Genomic DNA, 5,714 nt, shown 5'->3' with positions numbered 1-5,714 from the left:
CTATGTCGAAAATGTGAAAATTTCAGTTAATTTAAAGAACAACTCTGCACTGTGAATCCCGGTTCTGTTCTCCTTTGAAAGAAAGGAAAAATGAACTGAGGTTCAAAGCAAAACAGCAATTTTGTAAAGTAAAGCTCCCAGAGCTGCCCAGGTCACAACCTGGTCCACCTTGCATTTGGTCCTTGGACTCCTATTAAACTGTGGGTTAATTAATTAAATGCAGTGCATTTGTTTCATAGGACGACTGTCTCTTCATTTGTAAACCCTTCATATGGGTCCTAAGAGGTTAAAATAAAATAAATCAAAAGGAAGTATTATAATGTCCACCAATAGTAGAAATTCTCAAAAGCCTAGTTGTTCTCTCTTACCTTTTATGTATAATCATATTATCTGAATAAGCTACAAATCATTTTATGTTTTCATAATACTTTATATTTGGATAAATGTGGCCAATTGATTATGCATTTTAAACTAGAATAATAACTGATGGAGATAATTGGGTGCTATTTATTTTCTATATGAGTTGGTAGCAAAATTAATGTGGAATACAAGTTCTTGCATTTTGTTTTTCCTTGAATAAAATCTCTTTAAGTTTACCAATACTTAGCCATGTTTTCTCAGAAAACATGCCAGAAGCATCTACATTATTCTTTACTAAATTGTACAATTTAAATAATTGTTTCATGGGTTATTGTTAAGCTTGTAGATCACATTTTTTGTAGAATTTTGTAGAATAAGATTGCTGTATATTTGGTGTCATAAATGCCTCCAAAACATGAAATTTTATAGATCTATATAAGCTTGAGCAAAATCATATTGAGATTTCTAAAACTGAATAAAATGTTCTTCAATTAAGAAAAAGTAATTGAAAGCAATTACATCATTATTTTTTAATTGACTATCAATACACTTTGATTGGACTACTTTCTGTATGATTCAATGCTTTCTCTCTTAAAAAAGTCTCCAAATCTTTTAATACTTGCCATTTATGTATTCTCTAACTTACAAATGTGGAGCTTTTCCTGGTTTAATTCATATTGGTATTTCACAAATTAAACGCTCATTGACAACTCTGAGCAAATATATTGAGTAGACACAAGACAATGTGTCCCAGTATCCAAAGCAGGCTTAGAAGACTCTTCCCAAATTCCTGTTTTGTATTTTAAAAGTAACAATGTTCAGTCTTCACTTTAAAGAGCCAGATGTGCAGCATCTGTGGATTACACTCTTCCTTCTGATACTCATAATGGAAATTCAGAGCCCCTAGGACTTCTCAGATAAACTAATCCAGTCATTTTATTTTTCAGATGAAGCATCTATGAAACAGAAGGCTAAATTAGAGGCACACAGATAATTAATCTCTGATCTATATCTAGAAAGTAGGTCTTTGTTTTTCTAGTTTATGTTATTTCCTATATATCCTGCTTCTCACTCTTATAGCAAAGCAGTTAATTACCTTTCTATATCTGATAGACATATAGAGAACATACTACCCTAAAGCACATAATATACATTTTGACAATTTAACTCTGTCCTTAAAAGACACTCAACAAGAAATGTACTCATTACCTTACTCATGTAACTGTAACCCCTCTGTACAGCATCTTTACAATAAAATTTTTAAAAAAACCTCTAGAGAGAGCCAACAAAAAACCAATAAGATTCATTTGTATGCTGTCTGCAGGAGATTCCTTTTAATGTATATAAATTTTCATATGCACAAATATTCCAGTATAAGATATACATTCGATTACTATGAATGTCTTAATGTATCTTAAAAGACTAAAATCAATATATCTTTTCCAGACATAGTGGAACAAAACCAGAAATCAGTAACAATGAAAACTGATAAACTCACCCAGATGCAAAAATTACTCTTAGTTAAGCAATGGGTCAAAGGAGAAATAAAAAGATAAATTGAAAGCATTTTACATGAATGAAAATAATACAACTTTCCAAATCTTATAGTATATGGCAAAATCCTATGTGAAGAGAAAGTTAGGAAAATCTATAATATAAACAAAAATCTCCAATCAAGAGTATGATTTTTTTCACCTTTAGGAACTAAAAAATTAATGGTAAACTAAACATACTGTCAGCAGAAAAAAAAGTAATAAAAATCAGAGTGTGAAGATTTAGTACAATGAACAAAAAGAAAAAGTCATCAAAAGTTGGTTCTTTGAAATTGTCAATAAAATTGACAACTTTAGCTGGATTGAGAAATAAAGGAGAGTCAACTAACTTTAATAATAAAATAATAAATTATTCCTACAATTTTATAGAAATGCAAAAATATATCAGAGATTACCACACACAATTATATGCCAGCACACTAAGTAACTTCGTAGAAATGGGATAAAATCCTAAAAATATGCAAATACAAAAGTTGACTCAGGAAAAAGTAGGAAATGTAAACAAGTCTCTAACAAATAAAAATATCAAATGACTACTTATGAACTTGGCCTGGAGGTTAAGGACACTGATAATTTATAGTAGAATTGATGCAATCCTTCTTAAACTTTTAAAACCACCAACCAAGTGTAGATAGCCCTCCTTAATTCAGTTTATGAAGCCCACATTAATTACCTTAATGCCAAAGACAAATATGCCACAAGAAAGAAAAAAAAATGTAAGTTAGTATCTCTTGTAAACACAGTTGCAGTCTTCAGCAAAGAACTATCAGCCCTCCTCTGTAGCATATTAAAATTTATCAACACCATGATCAGAAGATTTATCCTAGGAATGCAAGGGGTTTTTCACATACAGCTATCAGTAAGTGTAATATGCCGTATCAATAGAATAAAGGAAAAGTTACCTCCTTGAATACAAATGTGCTCCACAAAAGTCAGTTACCTTTATGATCAAAACAGTAACAACTAGGAATAGTATGGCGTGTCCCATTTATATGCCATTTATGGATTAATCTGGAATTAAAGCCTTAGATGATAACTGTATTTGAATGGCTTTAAGCATGGCTTTAAGCATGCTGCTTTTCATGTCTGTCCTGCGCATGAGCAGCTGAAGGCAGAACCTTTGTAGTTTAGTTCATCTCTAGGAATCTTCTTCCCTTTCTCAGTTCAGTGGGATCCCCCACATTCTCCAAGCCTAGAGAAAGTGATGTTTCCTTTCCTTCCAATTGTGACCAGCAGCTCATGCTCAGGATAAGGCAGTGCAACAAGAGAGTGGAGAAAGCAATGGGGGAACCCCCATACTCTTTCAGCTACGAGAGCAGGTTCCCTCCTAGGAATCTCCCCTCCATCTCCGCTCCTCCCTGTACAGCTCCCCAAATGGGAGCAAGCGTTCAAGATAGGGAGGGGAGAAGAAAAGAAAAAACTAAACATTAAAATGACAAGGAGTCTTCCCACCCCTTCAGTTTGCAGGACGGTATTTGTCTTTCTTGTCAGGATAGAATGAAATGGTTTCTCCTGGCGATTTGGAGACTGTTCTGTAGCAGGGCAAAGGTCACATTTGAGGTGATAAATAGAACTGAAATGCTCCAAAGTCATCCCTGCTTTTGGGTCTGTCTTCATGTTTGGCTCCCTTTTCCTTCATTCCTTCATTCCTATATGGCCATTGCAGTTGTTTTAGAGGCTTTCTGCACTTGGTTGAGAATGGTAGCTGTAACTAATGAAGAAATGTAATCAGCTTAGTTTTTCTTCATTGACACCTCATGTCTTTGTGCTGTTTTTATTCCCCCCACCCCAAAATGCTAATGATACCTTCTATAAAGTTCTTGCAAATCTCTTCATAAATTTATTCTTACATACTTTCAAAAATTGAGATTGCAGATTCTCATTTATACATTCTGTGTGTGTGTGTGTGTGTGTGTGTGTGTGTGTGTGTCTGTGTCTGTGTCTGTGTCTGTGTCTGTGTGTGTATGCCAGTCCTGGAGCTTGAACTCAGGGCTAGGCACTGTCCCTGAGCTTTTTTGCTCAAGGCTAGTGCTCTACCACTTGGAGCCACTTCTGGTTTTCTGGTGGTTAATTGGAGATAAGAGTCTCACAGACTTTCCTGCCTGGGCTGGCTTTGTACTGTGATCCTCAGATCTCAGCCTCCTGAGTAGCTAGCATTACTTGTGAGAGACACTGGTAACTAGCCTGATTCGTATAGTTGTAAACTGAATTTCTAGGGCACAAAAATATGTCTGACTTTTGCACAAAAGTTTAACTTTCTATTAAAATTTTTAAATTTCTTTTCCACTTTCCTTCATGAGACAATACTGAATCTGAAAAGTTTTTCCCCTTATTAACAATATTTTTATTTCAATTCATTATATGGGTTATTCTGTTTAGCGTTTGATAGATACAGATGCAGGGAACTTCTAACTCCAGTTCAGATTTTGAAAGGAATCTTTCAGATATTTAACCAAGGATTTGCTTATGTGTAATATGTTATTGTTTAGATTTGGAGGTTTATTACTTCACTCAGCATTATGGAGATTGCTTGTCAAAATCTACATTGTCGGTGCCCTTCTTCCCCCATGGCCCGCCACCTGCCTTCTGGCTTCCCCTTCTCGGGGGCGACGGGCCTGGAGGGCTGGGTGGACCCTTGTACTTGGCTGAGCTTCCAAGGCCTTCCTGGTGGGCCTGGAATCTGGCCTGGCCTTGCACCAGGTTCGGAGGTATGGGAGATTGCTCCTTGCCCTCAGCCATTTGAGTTCCGAGGAGGAGTGGCGTGCTGTGGACCTCAGGTTGGAGTGGGCCTAGTGCCCCAAGTCGGAGTGGAGTCCTTTCATCCTGAGGGTGAGCTGGGAGCCGGGGTGGAGAGCCACTCCGAGGGGGCTTCCCCTGGGCCCTGCACTGCCCACCCTGGTGCAGTGACGCTGGAGAAGGAGAAGCAGGAGCAAAACCCTGAGGACAGCAAGGATCTGCAGCAAGAACTTGAGAGCAATTTGCCAGGCTGCTGAGGCAGAAGAGGCTCACTCTGGGATATACCCAGGCTGTCGTGGGGCTCACCTGGGGGTTCTCTTCGGACAGGTGTTCAGTCAAACGACCATCTGCTGCTTTGAGGCTCTGCAGCTTGGTTTCAGGAACATGGGTAAGCCGAGGCCCTTGCTGCAGAAGTGGGTGGAGGAAGCTGATAACAATGAGAACCTTCAGGAGCTACGCAAAGCAGAGACCCTTGTGCAGGCCCGTAAGAGAAAGCGGACAAGTATTGAGAACGTGTGAGAGACAACCTAGAGAGCATGTTCCTGCGGTGCCCCAAACCCACACTGCAGCAGATCCGCATTATATAAGCTGTGGTCTTGAGTGTGGTTCTGTAACCGGCGGCAGAAGGGCAAACGATCAAACAGTGACTATCCCAACGAGAGGAATTTGAGGCAGCAGGGCCTCCTTTCCCAGGGGGACCTGTAGCCTTTCCTCTGGCCCCAGGGCCCCACTTCGGAACCCCAGGCTACGGGACCCCTCACTTTGCCACACTGTACTCCGTCCCTTTCTCCGAGGAAGAAGCATTTCCCCCTGTCCCTGTCACCACTCTGGGCTTTCCCATGCGTTCAAGCTGAGATGCCCGCCCTTCCTAGAGGTGGGCGAACAGAGAAAATAGGAGAAGCTGGGGAAGGAGAGCCTGCAGTCTGTGCCAGGGCTTTTGGGATTAAGTTCTTCATTCACTAAGGAAGGAATTGGAAGCACAAGGGGGGATGGCCTTGGGGGGGGGGTGTTAGAGGGAAGGTGAAGTTCAAGGATACTCTTGGTTTTAATCCCCATGTTATTCAA

General features: G+C 39.3%; 1 pseudogene; it reads left to right on the top strand.

The window, feature by feature from the left end:
- Positions 1 to 4,480: 4,480 nt before the first annotated feature.
- Positions 4,481 to 5,503, top strand: LOC105987594 (annotated as a pseudogene).
- Positions 5,504 to 5,714: the final 211 nt, after the last annotated feature.

This window comes from Dipodomys ordii, unplaced genomic scaffold, assembly GCF_000151885.1.
Source record: "Dipodomys ordii isolate 6190 unplaced genomic scaffold, Dord_2.0 Scaffold43, whole genome shotgun sequence".
Classification (NCBI taxonomy): Eukaryota; Metazoa; Chordata; class Mammalia; order Rodentia; family Heteromyidae; genus Dipodomys; species Dipodomys ordii.
Note: the sequence above shows the minus strand (reverse complement) of the source record. Positions and strands in the feature narration are given on the sequence as shown.